At 39.0% G+C, this 18,610-nt stretch overlaps 1 long non-coding RNA gene across 1 annotated transcript; it reads right to left on the bottom strand.

The window, feature by feature from the left end:
• Nucleotides 1-15,842: 15,842 nt before the first annotated feature.
• LOC311427578 lies at nt 15,843-17,754 on the bottom strand. Its single transcript, XR_014687437.1, has 3 exons — nt 17,712-17,754; nt 16,357-17,214; nt 15,843-16,218 (listed from the first exon to the last, which is right to left on the bottom strand). It is a non-coding gene; the product is annotated as an uncharacterized lncRNA (long non-coding RNA).
• Nucleotides 17,755-18,610: the final 856 nt, after the last annotated feature.

The following is an 18,610-nucleotide window of genomic DNA, read 5'->3' as shown; positions in this document are numbered from 1 at the left end:
GAAAGAGCTAAAGATCTCCCAGAAGTATGGCACAGAGGTTCTTTCATAGGTACAGTTATGCAGGAAAATCTATGCAAAAGTACAAATCACTGCAGTGAAGGCTCACTATGTACTAAAGTGACATTACAAACACATTCACTCCACACACAGAGTCACAAAACCTAACAATGGACAGAATGGCTGGAGAGATGAGCACCCTCATGAAACAGGATCAGTAGAGCCCAAGCTGATAAGCAACAAGAAATCCTTAGGACAGGCTCTTGTGAAATCACAGTCATCCCCCCCCCCCCCCCCCCAAAAAAAAAAAAAAAAAAAAAAAAAAAAACTTTTAATGACAGCCTGCTGTCATCACAAGACTTGCACCCATTACATGAGCCGTGCCTCCTCTAAGCATCTCTGTGTGTCTTTAAAGGGAGGGAGTACAGCTGAGGGAAAAATAGATTAACTCACAAACAAATAAAGAACTGGGGCAGAGGGAGCAGAGAAAACTTTGAAGAATTTTGCGTTATTTTCTGACTTTAGTGACTGCAAGAAACATAATCAGAAAGTTAACCAAGTTAGTAGACTGGGTAGCGGTTGTCAGTTTTGCTATCTCAAATGAATGTGACAGAAGTTTGTTGTGATGGACAGCTTCCTGAAAGAGGAGGGACAAAATAATACCTGTAGCAACATGAAAGCTCTGTTCAGAGGAAGAGTTTAAGGAAAGAAGACAGACTTCATGGGAGAAAGAATAAAGTCTGGACGATGCATTTTCTTGTCTTTTTCTTTCCTTTTTATATGTGACAGAAAATGGAGAATGCTGTTCCCACTGAATGGAGCAAATCTCCGGAGAATTCTCCAGGTACTTACCGGAACAGTTGTGCAGGCCGTTTGTGCTGAGGTTAAAAGTTAAACCTAATTTTAACTTTAAAATCATGTTTGAAAATTTGATTGGGCAAAACAGAGTCCTCAGGGCTAGCCAGAGAGTCAAATGATTAAGGTTCTGCTTGGAAGAGTTCATAAAAGAATTCCCAGTTTGGGCTTGACAAACTTCCTTTCTCACCTGTGGTTTTTGTTAGCTTCCTTCTACCCTTACAAGAACAAATCTGACTTTCTGAAGCTCCACTGCTTGTCATCATTAAATGAAATGAAAAGCTTTTGTTAACCGGTTTGAGTTGTTTGACTGTGATGAAATAGTTTTGATTAGAGAATGTTTTATGTTACTTTCCAGAGTTTATTTTTCCTTTTAAAGGTAATATGAGACCATAGGTTAGATTTAGAGTTTTCTTAGGTAAAGTAGTTTGTCCAGAGGCAATAGATATTTTGGTAAAGGAAAAGCTATCTGTCTTCACTTGCATTATGATTGCTGCTTGTCCTCTTCATTATATGAAATGCATTTTACCCACTGTGTTTCCAATACCATTAGCAGTCACAACTTGCCATTGACCCCTTTAGGACAAGTACATGCTCTTAATGTGAACTTTGTAATTACTTACGAAGCAACAGAGCTGAGCTACTTTTTGATTCTGCTCTGAGGGGATTCATAACACCCCACAGGCAGCAAATAGACATGTTCATTAGCCTGACATGGAAATGGAGAAACCAGGAGTGAAAAGACTGTAATAAGAACTGCACTCATCCCAAGCAATATTATTTGGATCCAATGTGTAGCACAAAAGGGGTGATAGACAAAACAGAGGAGACTCAAGTCTGAACTGGAGGTTTGTATACAAAAATTTTAAATCTATACCATCTCCATTGTGGGGAGTGTAGTCCTTTAAAGAACGACTACTACTGAGAATCAGCATTACTGCAAATAACATTGATCAGACATATCAAGGACTACTACATAACTGCAGACAAACAGGTTGAGATAAATATATAAATAGCAGGCTCCCAAGGTTCATGACATGTGGGTGCTTCCATCACACAGCGGGCACTTAATACTCAGGTGCAATATTTAAGGGAAGTTCAAAAATACTTGGCTTAATGCATGTGGATTCCTTTAGTGTACATGCACAGAGAAAACAATAATATTTATTTTTGAACAAGGACAACCAAGAGTGAAAAAAACAGGAGTCAATTCCAAAGAGGAAAGGTGTCCATAAAATGAACAAAGCATCATTACAGGTCTCTATGTGAAAGGTCATCTCAGATTTCAGTATCTTCTGTCCCATGGACAATTAACTGAGCTTCAAGGTAGGCTCTGGACATTGTAACAGTACCAAAAGTAATGCCTGCTTTTCTTCCCCTCCCTGAATATTTTTGTGAGGCACCGATGTAGGTACCACTTCCACAAACCCTGTTACTGATTTTATGGATACTCCACACCTGAACAGGGTGGGAGAATGCTGCTCATCTGAACTCAGAGCTAGTTGGGAAACCTAAAAGTCATTTGATGCTTGGGTGATAAACATCACCAGAATGCGCTGGATGCCTCCTTCATCCCACAAATCTACAGTGACTGCATCACACCTGCATCAGGCAAGCCTGGCCAGTTTCCTTGTATAGATCAGAAGTAAGGCCCAGGGACAGCTGGTGCAAAGTATCCCAGTACAAGACCATCAACACTTATGTACTGGTTTTGTGAGTAGTTACCCACTTTCTGTACTAAATATCCGAGCTACCAGGAATACTAGGAAATTATCTTTTGCTGCAAAAACCTGAGAAAAACTATTTCCCATAAAACTTTTCATTGAGAGCCTGGGATATGACCAGCTGATCACCTGGGGAACTTGGAAATGTGACCCTTTTAAACTCTGTATTTAGAGTCCTGGAGGGTGAAGAAGTACTTATATTTTTATATTTCCATACTATTTGACTCTACATCTGTTTTAAAAGAAAGTGACTAATAATGAATGACCCATGTATATTTCATCTCTGTGTATACATTCTTCTATAATTTCTTCTATAATTTACAAAGTTGCTAAATCAGATTAGAGTTTTTGATCTCGGATACTTATAAAAGCTAACATAACTGTCCATTGAAATATTCCACAGATGATAAATTAATAAACACGTTAAAAAATAAAAATAAATAAATAAATAAATAAATAAATAAATAAATAAATAAATAAATAAATAAAAAGCCAATCTCAAGAAAAGCCCAGGGTTTTTTATGTCAACAGCCATGGACTAGAATGCACCCAAGAATGAATGAATGATGCTTGAAACCCCAGACTGTCATTTAGTGTTCACTTAGCATTTCCTTGCATGGTCTAAAATCTCCCTGGCCTGTCCCAGGGAGCCATATCCTCCCTGGGATATCCTCATACTGTCTTGAAATGTAAACCCAAGGATTACCATTATTTTTGTCACCTGACACTGTGCAGTGGCAAGACTTGCTAAAGTCTACAAAAGGGGCTAACATCTCTCTTCAGGGAACTAGAGCTTGTTTAGTTTTGAACACCAACATGAAAGATTAGTTTGTCAACTAGTGGCTTATGGTCTTGTTGTAGTACTGGAAGCTCTCCTTTCCTTAACACTCTTTCATTATAATATATATATCTCCTTAGCATTTGTGTAAAAATAATACAAAATGCTGAGCTGTCACAAAGCTTTTTATATGTCATCTGCCCATGCATCCCTTTAGAGAGAAAAATAACTCCTACCACCTGATCCACTGCCACTTCTAAGTACACATATATCATCCCTCATTCAAATGAGTACAGGCATTTCTTACTAACTGCTGGTTTTGATTTGCAATGAATATGAGGATTCTGCCAGAGCATAAAGCCTTTGTGCACCCCATTGAAAGGAAGAAGAGATGCAGAGACATCTGAGCTGAGATTAACAATCTGGTCTGTATGCTCCTTCTGTCACAAAATTTTGTAGGAGACTTGAAGAGACTGTAAACCTCCCCCAGAAGCTCATGTCCTGCTCTGAGGAAGAGGAAGGATGTGACAGCAGCACACTCCCCCTGAGTCACAGCAATTTAGATGGTGCCCCATGTTTCTCAGTGCACCTTACTACAGTGTCTAGAGATGTGAGACTGGAAAGAGATGACATATTAAAAACTTCTGACTATTCTGTCATTACTATTTTTATGTGGAGGAGGAGTATTTATCTTGCTGAAATACTACTTGAGAAAGTATATGGTGCCTATATTTAATTTAAGTTGAAAAGAACCACTGAGCATTTGTGGTCCAACACCCCACTCAGAGCAAAGCCGATTTTAAAGTGAAGTCAGGTTGCTCAGCCCTGCCCAGCTGAGTTTTGTTATCCCCAGTGACAGAAATTTCATCACCCCTCTGGTTAATCTGTAGATTAAAAAGCCTAATCCTTCCTGACAAAAGACGTAGACAAAGGTACAGCTAAGGCATACTGCCTAACACCCAGGTGTTGCTTGCACAGGGCTGTAGAGAAACAATTCTTGGGCCATACTAGAAGTTTTGCATCTACTTTTCACACATGCCACACCTCTGATGTACTCCTTTGCACCCCTTCTTGCACACACCTAAGGGTATCAGACCAGTTCTAAGCAAATGATTAGACCAAAGTAAGTGCATCTCATTTGATCTTTGCCTTTTTGTCCAGCATAGTATCTTCTTTAAAAAAAGTCAAAAACATACCATGGTCATGGCAGCACTGACCTGATTAGTTCAGGGAGGTGAACTACAGATGTCAGCTTCATAGGTTCGTTGCATTTAAATCAAAGAGCATTCTGTATGCTTTTTCTGATTTTTACTAACATCTACATTTCTCTGTGTTCTGATTGTTCGAGACCAGGTGTTTCCTTAATATACAATTATTTGTGAGTGTTAGCACTGTGAAACCAGCAGCCTTGTACAATACTTTCTGCTGCTTTCCTTGAGAAGAGCTACATGGTCATGAGGACTGCTTTCCTAGAAGTGTGCCAGTTCTGGGTAGGGGGTGAGAGCTGTGTAGAGGAGTTTGCATTTAGTCTGAGTGAGATCTGCCAGCTAACTCAGTGACCAGGAAGAATTTTTTATAAAAATAACATTTGTGTACTATAAACTGAGGATGTAAAAAAGAACACACGTCCAGCTGCAAACACACTTCCTCATGTGTTATCTTAAATTAAATACCAGAGAAATTCTGGAAACACCCAAGCAATTAACTTTGTGTTTCCATAAACTCCACAGACACAATGTGAGGGACTGTGACGAGGGCTGAGTGAATATTTTGAGGTGAAATCTAAACCCACTTAAACCAGTTACATTCAAATTAGTCAGCTCACCATGTATGTTCCAGCTCAAGGTATCCTTGCAGAAATGCTGTAAGAGAGCAGTTTTCTCCCAGGTATTTTTCTCCAGCCACTCCCTCTTCGTGGCAGTTGCCCAGCACCCCATGCTCTGTCCTTGTGTACAGCAGTGCTTCCTGAAGCAGTGGAGGAGATGAGGTGTGACAGGCTAGGATCTCCTGCCTGGGCTTCCTCCAGCAGGGCTTCTGCTGCTGGTGGCACGAGGCAGGTCAGAAATGCCACCTGTAACCTGTTTGGTGGTTGTGGGAGGGAACAGCAGTAAGATGGGGACTTCCCATATCCTCACCGAGAGCTACCACAGGTGGAGAAGGAACAAGGTTTTGTTGAGCTGACTTTTTTCAGTGTTTGAAAATTGAAAGCCATGGTTAAAAAATGAGTCAGCCTGTATGTTGTGATAGAGGCAGGGTGCTAAAGGAAAGTCACAAAGAAAGAAAGGGGAAAAGATGGTTTTCTCAGAAGCAGATTGGGATGGTAATGGACTGAAAAGACAGAGAAAGACTAAAAAAATGTGAGCAGAAGGAGTAAGAAAAAGAAGAAACTACAGCAGAAAGTCTTTGTCAGACTATCATGTGGTCTTGATAGCAAAGCAGAGGTGGCAAAGCCCTCAGCAGAGGTGCATTTTACCCAGACAAAAGAAGGAGTTTGAAAAGAGGTAGTGGGGAGTGGGAAATTTGCTTCCACATTTCCCATCCCCTTTGTATGAGCATACTCAAATACTTCTTAAGTGTGAAGGCAAATCTAATGTTCATTTCCTCTTTCCACACCAAGTCCCATCACAGCATCAACTGCTCACATGTCAACAGCTCTGAGGACCACACACAAGCACCAGAGCTCCTGGGTGCTGCCTCCTATTTTGATTTCTTTCAACTACTAGCAAACGTGAATGAGCAGTCTCCCGGAGAGCTCCCACACACTTTTCTACCAACCCAAGCCTCTACAGTGGTTAAGCCAAGAGCCTCTTGGTTTAGTGGTTAAGCTAAATGCCAGGACTATGTATTGAGATCAAAAGACAGAAACCTCTCCAAAACCTAAGTTTGCAAGCAACTCCTGCAAGTCAGATGCACTGCACTAGAGAGTAATTAAAGCGTTATTCTTCAACATTGGGCAAGTAACCTCAAGGCCATGAAGCCAGGCATATTGGTATTCACCTTTGACATCAGCCTCACTTTGTGAAAGTAAGTCACAGATACCACTAATGCCGATACGTTTGCTAAGTAGACCTAATGAGCCCCTGATACTGTAATAGCTTGTTTCTTGACATCATCCTAGCAAATTAGGGGCACCAAAGGTCTCAAGTCACACCCCAGACCTTGTGACTGTGTTTGTGTCTGCATATTTCTGCAGCATCTGAAACATGCAACTAGCCTTGCTTCTGCTGCAGCAGACTCTTTGGCAAGTTCCTGGCTTTCTTCTGTCTCCTTTCATCCCTTTTCATCTTTGAAGACTTCCTTTTAGCTATACCTGTCTTTAAGCTATTTTCTACATGTTGGTTCTGTGACCTGTCTTTATTATTTTTCTCTTCATTCTCCCTAGGTTCCATATGATCACATTTCACTTGTGTATTTGTCATTATATGCCAATGGGTGACATCCCTAATCCCACATTCATTCCTCTGTTCAGGACTTTAAGAACTGCAGAGGTGAGGCACTTAACAAATCCCACTATTATTATTTATGGGATCCTTGCTGTTCTACGTGCAACACAAAAATAATACACAGTGGACTTTGATTTTATTCCAACACTCTTTTATTAATTGTAACAGCATAACAGTCAAATGCATTAAAAATGTGATGTAGCTAAGGAGTTTATTAACAGGAAAAAATTGACACTAGTTGTAACTTATATTGAGACTTGAGTGAACTAATTGGCAAAACATTCAGATTTATTTTGCATGGTGAGAACATGATCACTGCATATTTACAACAACGACTGAAGATAAGTACATTCTGTAAAGTGCTACTGAAATGTATTTCCTTCATTTCCGTGACAGCAAAAGGAAGCAATGAGTGCCTTAAATCACAGAAAATATTTATGATATGAAAGATAAATGGAAGCCACATTCATCTACTGCAGCATGCAGAGTGGCCAGTATTTTACAAGGTTCAGCTAGAGGTTATGGGAAATGATCCCAAAGGTACTTCTCCTGGGCTGTGCAGCAGGTTACTGCCTACTAGGCCCTACAATGGTCTCCTCACCAGGGTGACAACTTGGTATTACACTTCTGACAGGGATTACTTGTGGAAGGAAAACATAATGCAAGTTTGCTAAATGGTTTTCCTACAGCAAGTCACAACACTGTTTTTTATACAGGAGCGTACGTCTTTGCACATAAAGTCCTGTGCACTTTGAGAAATAAACCACGAAAGGAAAGCCAACCTACTAGCTGCATGCAAGTTGTCACTCAGATAAAATTTTTAAATGTACTAATTTTGTTACTTTCCTTTCTATACACCATAAACAAAACAGCAAAACAGCCCTTGGGATGTCACCTAAGAAACTGCTAAACATCAGGTAGATATTTGAAAGTACTATTAGTAAGCAAACCTGAACTCTGGAGCAGTCTCACTGGACCAACAGTCTCACCCAGAACAACAAAACTTATAAACAGTTATCCACATCACCCTTTGACCAGGCTTTCAATAACTATGCAAAGATCTCACATCCAAAACTGAATGGCAAGAACAGTGATGCTTGCAAGAACAGCACTTTCTTCCTTTCCAGACTAGAATAGAAAAACAGGAGACTACAACAAATTAAAAGAGATTTCAGTACAAAAAACACATCTGTCTCTGAACAGACGTTATTGAATTTTCATTTTGGAAAAACGCAAAAGGCTTTAGCTTGAATTGGTTCCACTTTTGGGTGTCTATCTGCAAAAATAAAATAAAATAAAATAAAATAAAATAAAATAAAATAAAATAAAATAAAATAAAATAAAATAAAATAAAATAAAATAAAATAAAATAAAATAAAATAAAAATAAAATTGCAACATTACAGCTGTATTCTTTACCACATTTTCTGCCAGAAAAGCTGAACCTCTGGTTTATATGAATTATGAATAGCCAGCATAAAATCACTGTGATACACCTTTGCACTTAGTGTGCCAGAGGAAATATAGGACTAGCTCAGGAAGACACCACAAGAAGTCAAAAAAAAATCAAAAACATCTTGATATTTTCTGAAATTTGAAACATATGGCAATGCCCAGCTGAAAAATTGGAACAACATTCCCAGAAAGCTTGGCTGGCTGAATCCACGCTCTGCTCACTGCTTCTGCTTAGATGTTCACCAGAACGTCCTGAGCATTCTCCCAACCTGAGGACCACCCCCTCCAGGGTGACAGCACCAGACCCCATGCATACTACATGAAGGTTCAACCAGAGTAGCCAGACAGCACTCTTATGGGTTTGTCTTGGCTGCAACTGAAACCCAATCTGTAGAAAAAAAGGCTAGGGCTTACTTTTCACTTAAGAAGGGCCCTCAGGTATTATAATACATTTTGGCATATATTTTTCCTTGCTGTTGTTTAGAATAATCCTTTGGAAGCTTGAAAATGAAATGTGTTTGGTATCTGATATATTTTTTTCTTTTATTACTGACAAATACTGATTTATTATGGTAGGTCTGTAAGAAACACAGCTGTTCAGAAAATTATATTTTTCCCATATGAAAAAATATGAAAAATTACTTCTACCTCTTTTTAATTATTTTTCATGTTTTTCAAACAGACACTTGTCTAGGTATCAAAAAATACAGAAGAAAATTTTTATGGAAGAGGATGATGTTTGGTTTCGCTAAGATAAGTATTTTGAAGAAAATTTTGGTTCCATTGGAAAGACATGCTCCCCAGGAAATATTTCAACAATTTTTTTTTCAGTGACATCTGTAACAAACACAATTTAACTGTAATCTCTCTCTTTTATTTACTTTCAGAAGAACTTAAAATACACAATGAATTTTGCAATTATATGCAAATAAAATAGCTACAGTTTGAATCAAGCAAAAATTCCTTAAAAAAAAATATGCCAGAGTGGAATCCTAAACAGGTATGTGAAGGTACTGATTTAGATTAAGTAATAGAATGAGTTGTCATTTAATTAAAACCATTTATTTAGGAAGGAAGGAATGAAGGAGGGAAGGAAGGAAATGTCTTCAGTGTTTCAACATGATAGACTTTGCACTTCCAAAAGCTTCTGTCACACTTCCAAAAGCTTCTCTGACCAGCTGATGTGTGACCACAGTAGGCAAATCAAAGGGTGTAGCTCAAGCCATCCACCTCACAAGAGCTCTTTAGTTTCTTTCTTCCCATATTTCTCTAAGCTGTGAAGGAGTGTATGAAAAATGTTTATTTCCTCTAAAAAATAAATTCATTTCCATGGAGTCATTCATTGGTTTATTCTTTTCAAGTCAAACAGAGTAAAATTATGCTGAGTTGAGATTTTCGTAGTGTTCTTCAAGGCAAACACAGGTGCAATTGATCATAATTATCCTCAGTTGATGCTCCATGTGTTTTCTCACCCAAGATAGTAAATCAATTACTGCAGAGCAAGCCCAAATCAATATCCTTGATGTTAGTAACAGTATCTGTAACTTTTGCACATTAAACAATATGGCACCTTTATCATAACCAAAAAATGGGTCATGAAAGAAGAACAGGCTGTTGTTTCAAGACCGAAGTATCAAAAGCATTTTTCAAAAAGAACAACATATATTTGAATTATGTTTTACTTTAACAATTTTGATGTGCTGTCATTTGTACACTTGTTTTTTAAACCTCTCATAAACCTCTGAAATCTGCAATGTTTTTACAGTGATAGATGAAGTATCCTCCAATAAAAATCCTGTCTTGGAAAAAAAATGTACATAATGTTAATGTTCTGGAAGGTGACTGAACTATTTAAATTTTATCACCCAAAAACATTTATCCTGGAAAACAAAGATCCTGCTTTGCCACTTGACAAGCTTCCAGGGAGAAAAGCACATATGAAGAATAAATCTTTCCAAGTGGCAAAGCTGGAGACTAACAGGAGCTACCACAAGTTCAAGGAGTTCCCTCTCGTCTTTCCTTAGCCTTTTGACTTGACTGCAGCCTGAAAGATTAGAAACTATTTCAGATACAAGATGACTGGGGAACTCAGAAGTTTCATGCTCATTTTCCTGTTCAGGATCATACTAGCATTCAGTAGTCTAAGAACAAAGGAGCTGAAAGATTGGCTGCAAGATGCTTTTGTAAATATTGCCTTTCCTTGAGCAATACAAGGTGCCAGGCAGACACTCCTTAGGCTCTGCCACTTGCAAGTTGAATGAACCAGCATGTACAACTCACATAAGAACTTATGCGTGTTGCAAATTCAGTTTCAGCAAATATGTACATATACAGTTTTCTCCACACCTACACAGGTGCCAATAAAATTTGATGAGCAGGATATCCCTGGGAAAGAAAAAATCATACAGAAAGAAACAAGTTTGGCATGGCTAAAGCCAAGTAATTTAGCAGTTGAGTACATCATTGTATAAGGGATTTTTCACAGTGTTTGCTCAGCTACAATAAAAAGAAGCAAAGTATACCACTATGTAATATGTGTCACCTACTTACCTTGTCCATACATGTAATACATGGTTGCACCTGCCCATTTTACAGGTTCATCTTGGCAATTAATGCTTGAAATTCTAACTGCATATCCCCAAGTGGGAGAAGGAAGAAATCAACAAGAATTGAAAGTGCTTGCTTTCTGGCTTGCCCTGCCATATTGCCAGATGAGGTCAAAGGAGGAAAGGATCTCAGGAGGAAGCTGCCTGCAGTGGAATGTCAAATCACAAGTAAGAAACAATAAAAGTTTAGACTATGTCAAATTAGGCTGCAGCTGGGGCAAACTAGGAACATGCCCACACATATTGCTGAGTTTCAGATGATGGTGGTAACCTTTTGAACTTTTGCTTGGGTCAAATTTTGTTATAATAGCTCACAACTGAGATACCAAAACTAAAATACAGACCCAGCAGATTAAAGAGGAGCACTTAATGGTCTGGCTGCCTGGATAACTATGCACTGACAATAATGGTTGAGGAGCAGTTCTAAAGTTCAGTTTTTTGAAGCAATATTGAATGGGATAAATTGTGGTCTCTTTAAATGACTGAAGGGGATTTATGCAATCAAGAAATGTCAGCCTTTGAGAGGGACATTCTAGAAAGTATCTTATTATGAACATCAGGGCAGTTTTTCACTAGTATATACTGTGCTGTATAGGGGAAGGTTTCCTTTGAGAGCAGTGAATATCCCTTTTTCTTATTCTAATATACCAAAAAGCAAACTAAACAAATGCAAAACACATGCTATCAAGTAGAACCTACATCCATATATACTCTGTCACATGCCAAGTACCTTTTGACCTAAAAGAATAAATAAAGAGACATGATCACCACCCGTTTGATTGGGCAGGAACATAAACACGTGTTTCTGCTGTGTGGAGTAAACCAGCTCTTTTCTTGTTTACATTTCTATTTCAGCAAATCATGTAGAAGCTATCTCCTGCCTTCATCCCTTGCTCCTTGTGCTCCCATAGACCACACTCTCTTTTCTGTGATGTTTCAGGAAACCAAACACCAGTGCTAGTGATGTAAACTCATTTGTTCACAAAGTTCTGCTTCAATGCAATCTAGAGGGGGAGGAAAAAAAAAAAAAAAAAACACCTTAAGAAACTTAAGATAAGGTGACTAGTTTTTTATGGTATCAAGCCCAGAGCCAAAATCAAGAGATCTTTTTGATAGAATGACTTAATCAATCACCAGAGGAAAACTCTTTTAGTATGAACTTCTTTTCTTCCATGGAAACTCTACATGTAATAATATCACTAATTTATTTGAATGTGATTTCTGAAAGACAAATGTTAAATATTAATATTGAAATATAAAATATTCAATATCATATTTCTTTTCAGAATCTTTATAGGGAAAGATATCTTTTGTGAAGGTATGACTTTATACCTTTATTATATCAATATCCTAAAAGTCAAGTTATTCCAGACTGAAAGAAACCAATACTTCTGAGGGAAAATATGTATATATATATATATTCTGCTTGAAATTCAATTGTACAATCTTCTCTCCATATTGTCTCACCTCAGTTTATTGAGACTTCCTGTGGAACTAAGACTTTCTTTCCCATCCAAATCAAAGAGTTTCCTTTTGAGCAATTTCCGTTCTGAAGACCATGAAGTACGCTTCATAGCCATTAAAAGTTACAAGTATTGGAAAAGATTCAGTGGACCATAGATCATTTACAAGCTTTTCTGTCACAGCATCAAAGTCTGAGAACTACATCTCATAATGTTATTTCCTGTCCTCTATTGTTCCTACAAAACTTCTGAACATCAAAACACCTTGAACAATTCAAATATTAAATCAGTAACAACAGAAATAGTTACAAAACTCATTAGTTTAGAAAGAAATTCAGCACACAACTATCACTTTAAGAAAGTCAGCTCCATCTCTCTGATATTTCTTAAACCCACCTGCTCCTCACATCCCAGTTGGCTACAGGGGAACTGTCTTCCATGTCAAATACCTCACCCAATCTTTTCACACTTCCAGTGCGCATGAGGGTTGTGAAGACTCTTGCCAAAATGGAAAGAGCCCAGCAGAAGTGAGTCAGACTTTTACAAAGGCAAGTTTGACCATGAGAAACTCTTCATGTTTTTTCATGAGAAACTGAGGTTTTTGGCACAGAATAAAATAGAGTCTAACTGAAAATAGAAAGAATAAGGTAATTTTAGGCTATGGAGAAATCAGAGATGCAAAAAAATTACAATACTTCTTTGAAGAGATAACCTACTTAAATAGTTATTTACAGACCTCTTTTGTAGTAATGCGGATATCACTATGGACTCCATGAGGTTGCTGGCAAGCCTTCCTCTTAGGAGCAAAATCTCTGGGGATGAGGTTTGACTTCCATTTTCTTAGTCTGTGCTGCCTCTTGATCTTCTTCCAGAGATGTTATACAGAAGTTCTGTGAGGCTGAAGGGGTGCCAAGCCAAGAAAGCCATTCATTTCCTTCAAAGGACAGTTTGCTTCTCCTTTCCAATCAGGAAACCAGCTGATGAGAAGTGGAGTTCCTGACTGCTGCTGCTGCTGGTTGTTGCCCAGTTTCTGGTCCATGTTTTGAGAGTGAGTGAATAACTGGGAGAATGCCTGGCTGGGCTCAGCCCCAAACCTGGGTGTGGGAGGTCGCGGCTCCTGCTGTCTGAGCCACACAGCAAGCTCCCTGGCCTTCCCTGCCTTCCCTTTTCTTTGCTCCCTCTCTCTTTCTCACAGCCTCATACTCTTCTGCTCCTGCAGATCACCCTAGCCTCCCCTTCCTATTTTTATTTTCCCTTGAGTGATGAACAGAGCATCAGGTCCAACAACTGGAAAAGGGCAGAGATTATCAAGGCTGCTGACCACAGCTCCTGACAGCAGGCCTTCTCACTTCTCTGCAAGGTAGTCAGGGCACCAGCTGTCCTGTTCATCCCCTTACTGGGAGGCTTTCAGCCCTATAGACACAGCTGAGGCAAAGCTTGGCAAAAGCTCCAGGGGATGTAATGGTGGAGCTGTTAACTCTAGTGACTCCTACAAATTTTGATGCATGGTTATCCAGGTCCTCTCTGATATGCCACAAAAGGTTGTAAACTTCCCCATAAATATGCTGCATTTGAGATCAGGTGCAGATCTGCCATTTCTGAGTGTTTTTAAATCTTACAGAAACTTTAGAGTCTTAATAATTGCATGCACAAGAAGTTCACAGAATCACAGAACAGCTAGGGTTGACAAGGACCACTGGAGGCCACCTGGTCCAACCCCTTGCTCAAGCACCCAGAGCAGGCTGTATAAGACCATGTCCAGGCAGCTTTTGAAGGTCTCCAAGGAAGAAGACTTAACAAAATTTCCTCAATGCCATGCTCTTTCCTTCTCAGCAGTAAGCATAGGCTTTTTTTTTTTTTTTTTTTTTTTTTTTTTTTTTAAATTCAGTTTTAAAATGAAAGGAGAAGCAATGCAGTTCTTGTGACAACAGCCCACAATGAACACTGTTTACACTCTCAACCATCTTAACCCCTATATCAATACCATCACAGGGGAAGTGATTGAGAAGGCAATGCCATTACAGGAGCCATTTTGAATATGTCCTATAGCTCCATGTTTCCTATCACTCTCTTGGTTAGAAGTGGTGTTAAAAAATAATAATAATAATCTGTAAATTACCATAGTTTTTGGTATTAATGATTCTTTAAATAGTCTGTGATATTACACTAAAACTGTTTACAGAAAACTCATGTTCTATCTGAGGTGTTTCTTCGGTCAAATTCTGAGGTAGGTATAGATAAATACAGTTTAATTGCTGCAAAACCAGCACTACCATGCTGAAACTGTGAAATGTTAGCCTGAAGTGGGCAAAAGTAAGAGGAGGACAGAGAAAGAAAAAAAAAAAAAAAAAAAAAAAAAAAAAAAACACTGCCTGCCATACCTGTAACAGCCTGTACTTTTCTATGGACAGAATAATTTTTTTTTTCAAGTTTGCAACCTGAATAATGAATGAGCCACCAGCCTGCTTTTGTGCAGCATGCACAGAAATCACATTATCTCTTATCCTCAAAACAAGCTTTTCATCTCCATTGAAATGAGTAATGAAAAACACTTCACAGCAAGTTAAGGCTCCCTCTGAATTACCACTGCACTTTTAGGTGTACAGTTTGGACGCTCCCAGCTGAAAAAGATTTTACGTGGGTGGTCACTTTGCTGATTGCTAATGTAAATGCCACTGCTGGTGTAACAGGAGCAGCTGCGAAGGAGAGCTCAAGAATGGCTACTGAAAAACTGTTACCTGTAAGACCTTTGTGCCACAGCTCTGTGTGCTTTCACTGCAGTATTGAACAGTCATTCAAACACAGTCAACAATACACATTTCTTTTTAGCATTCAGTATGTTGGTAACATTTGTCTATCACAAAGGTGAACTTGCATATATACAGGGGAAAAAAAAAAAAAAAAAAAAAACAACAACTAGAGTTTGCTTGAATAAACATGTTTAACATGCCATGGCATCAGTCCCTTGCTGCCAGGAAAGAAGAATTGAAATGATACATTTTTCATCCCACACTAATCCACTGCTGTAATGAATGGCCTGTTAAACACCCTCCAACACTGACAAGTCAGGAAAGACGAGGTTGTTCAGGTCTCTCTTGCAACAGTGAGCACTGTTAAGTTACCAGACATTGACTTCAGTGGTTTCTTAGTATGGCTGCAGAGAGCTATTTGCCAGCTAATTAACTTCTGGCTGCTTGTCTGATACATCCTAAATCACGGCCGTGACTTTTCAGGGGCAGGGTCTCAATGGTCTGCAAGGTCCTTCCCATCTGCAGCTGTGACACTTGCATGTCACTTGCTCCATTTTATTGCCGTATGATTTATTTTGACACCTGAAATCATTTTAAGTTGTCTCTGCTCTCTCTTCCCTTCTTCTCTGGGTCTTTTTGCCATGATTATACACACCACTTCCTGCTTCTTTTCCAGGTATATTACTTATGAGAAAACAGGAACGTTTGTCTCCTTTTTTGTTCACCTGACTAGAATTCATTTTCCCCTGAAACACTAGCCATCAAACAATTGCATCTTGTGTTCACTTGGCTAATTGAGTTCCCTGGGCTATTTGCAAGCTTAATACCTAGAACATCTTAAACCAGAAGCAAGAATGTCTATTGTTGAGGTATTAAAGCCATTGAACTGTACCAAGTTCATTACCCAGTTACAGGAGCCAGCCATTTAAAGGTCAGAGACTACCATTCCGAAGCATGGCATATGCTCAGGCAGGTTTTCCTATCTGCAGTGTAGTTCAGGACTTTCAAAGCTGGGATTAGCTGCTTTTGGTAATGTTTTTCCAAGCTGGCTGTAGACAGTATGATTTTAACTTCTCTCTGGTTTGTTTTCAGTCAACAGTGGTAGCAGAAATTATAGTATAGAGTATTACAGCAGGAACTCGTTATCCCTGAAAATGGTTGAGCAAAAGTGACACACACAAATTGTTTTCTGTGATTATATTGGTGAGTAAAGTTCATATTGTCTATAGTCAAAACAAATCCTGATAACACTTCATCTTTAGACAGTTCGTAGCATGGAAACTTACCTAACACGCTCCCCTGAATAGCTTTATTACAAATTCCTTTTTCCTCTTTCTTCCTTTTTACTGTTGCAAAGTAAATTAAGGTCTCGATTATCCTTTTTATTTTTGTTTCAATATTCACCATTGTTGACAGTTATATAGTATTTATCCTTTTAAGTGTTTTCAATACATCTTCTTCAGCTGTGGGGCCATGAATAACCCATTCCTGGGCAAAAGCCTGCTTTATGATGACTTTTATCCAACTTCTTCAAAGTTAGTATCAACATTGTATCCCAATACTGTAAAACTTCCCAGGGGAGGCAGAGGAAAAAGAGAACTCCTGGCTTTGCTCTGTCCCAGGCAAATGCAGTGGTTGGTGTATGTCTGCTCCTTTCCCAGGAGCTCAGTGCAGACCCTGAAGTAGCACTTTTGGAGAACAGTGGGCGACATAGTCCTTTAGAGAAGTTTGGCATTAATGCAGGTCACAAGGGTATCAATGCCAAGGTCAAGAACCCTGGGTACAGTCTTGCAGAATGCCAGACATCATTTCCATTGACAGATAGTGCTGGAACAGTGCTTCTGAAGGAATTTCAGTCTAGTTCCTCTTTGCACATCAGAATATCTCCCTAGATTTTGCACTAAATATGGTTAATCTCAGCAAGTTGTTTTGTTTTGTTTTGTTTTTCTCTGAAAAATATCTTCTTGTGTTTAGCAGAAAAGAGCAAACCAATTTTTCTTCCTTGCAGCCACAGAACAGACTTCTCAATTCAAACTCACAGGGTAAAATATTAACAGAGTGAGTTACTTAATAAAAGCTAGAAAAATAAAAGTTACATCCAAAGGGTTATTCTTGTTATTTCACTTGCAAATACCTCCTGATATCTAGGAATAAACAATTTCAAAGCACTTTTGTAAAGAAGAGTTAGAAGTGAGACACCTAACCTTTAAAAACACACAGCTTGAAACAAAAGTTATATCTAGAAGCCAAAAGAAAAAAAAAAAAAAAAAAAAAAAGGTATCATAACTCCAGGTGATGGATTAACATATTCCAACATGGATTTAAATTGTCATGCCATGCCAATATGCTGTCAGTCATGAAAGATTAGTCTGGCATTGTGAAGATTTTCATCCAACAAAAGTACCGAGAAGTTAAAAGTATGCTGTCTAGTTTTATATCAACACAATGTAGAGTTATATTAAGTAAATATGAAGAAAATTGTATAAGAGGTATAATTGTTGACATACAGGTTTAGATACAACAAAGGGAGCCTTTTAAAATGTCATTGCATTCAGATAAGAAAACGTATCTTTTATCACGTTAGTAGAAAGGGGGGCCGTCCTCAAAGTATAGTTTCCAAGAAAAATAGACATTAACTCACAGGGAAGAGAAATTTCACCTTTTCACCAGCTTAATCCACACATGTTTTAGGGATACCTGATACTTTTATTTATGTGTTTCATATCCTATTCCCTTACAAACTTGTTGTTAGCTTAAGTAGCAGGGCCTGTGAAGGTATGAAGGTGCTGACGCTGAGCAGCCTAAACGTGGTTAACAAGCACGCGCTGTGAACACCACAGGGATGGGGGCAGCCAAGGCACCCCCGGCTCGGGTCTGCAGATGCTGAGCTGCAGCCAAAGCCTCCTGTGCCCTGCCAGGTTGAGGCCACAAATACAGCCCCACAAGAAGGCACCCCACGGGAAGGGTGAGATGCCAGGAGTGGGAAATGGCCAAAAATCAGGTTTTTCTGTCAGAATAGGAAATTTTTTTTTGTGTCATTCGCAAGCAAAAATACCTCAGCATCCTTCTTTTGCAGGATGCTCCCTGAAACAGCTTGGAGAAATGCAAAAGGTTTAGGGTTGCAGGGTTGATAGTTTTTGTTGTGTGTGTTTTTTGTTTTTTGTTTTTTGTTTTTTTGTTTTTTTTTTTTTTGAGTTTGAGCTTAAATTGCTACAGGAATTGAATGGCAAGCTGGTTATGGAGGCAAAAACCCTTAATTGCTGCCACTCCACACACTCACCTTGGTGGGAGTATGATAATACATGACTGACCACGTGAGGAGTTCATCTGTGTAGCCAGAGCATGGGACAGGGAGCCAGGAAATCCTCGGTCCTAAACCGGCACCCTAAGACTGACTGCTCTTGTGGCTTGGCCAGCTCACTTAGACCTCCTTGCTCAGCATGTTTGTTTCTACTGGGGAGGTCAGAGATGAGCAAAATTCACAGAGTGCATTCAGCCCAAGGAAGGGCAGCATGTGGTGACACACTGCACCACTGCTCA

This window comes from Aythya ferina (genome assembly GCF_964211825.1).
Source record: "Aythya ferina genome assembly, chromosome: Z".
Classification (NCBI taxonomy): domain Eukaryota; kingdom Metazoa; phylum Chordata; class Aves; order Anseriformes; family Anatidae; genus Aythya; species Aythya ferina.
Note: the sequence above shows the minus strand (reverse complement) of the source record. Positions and strands in the feature narration are given on the sequence as shown.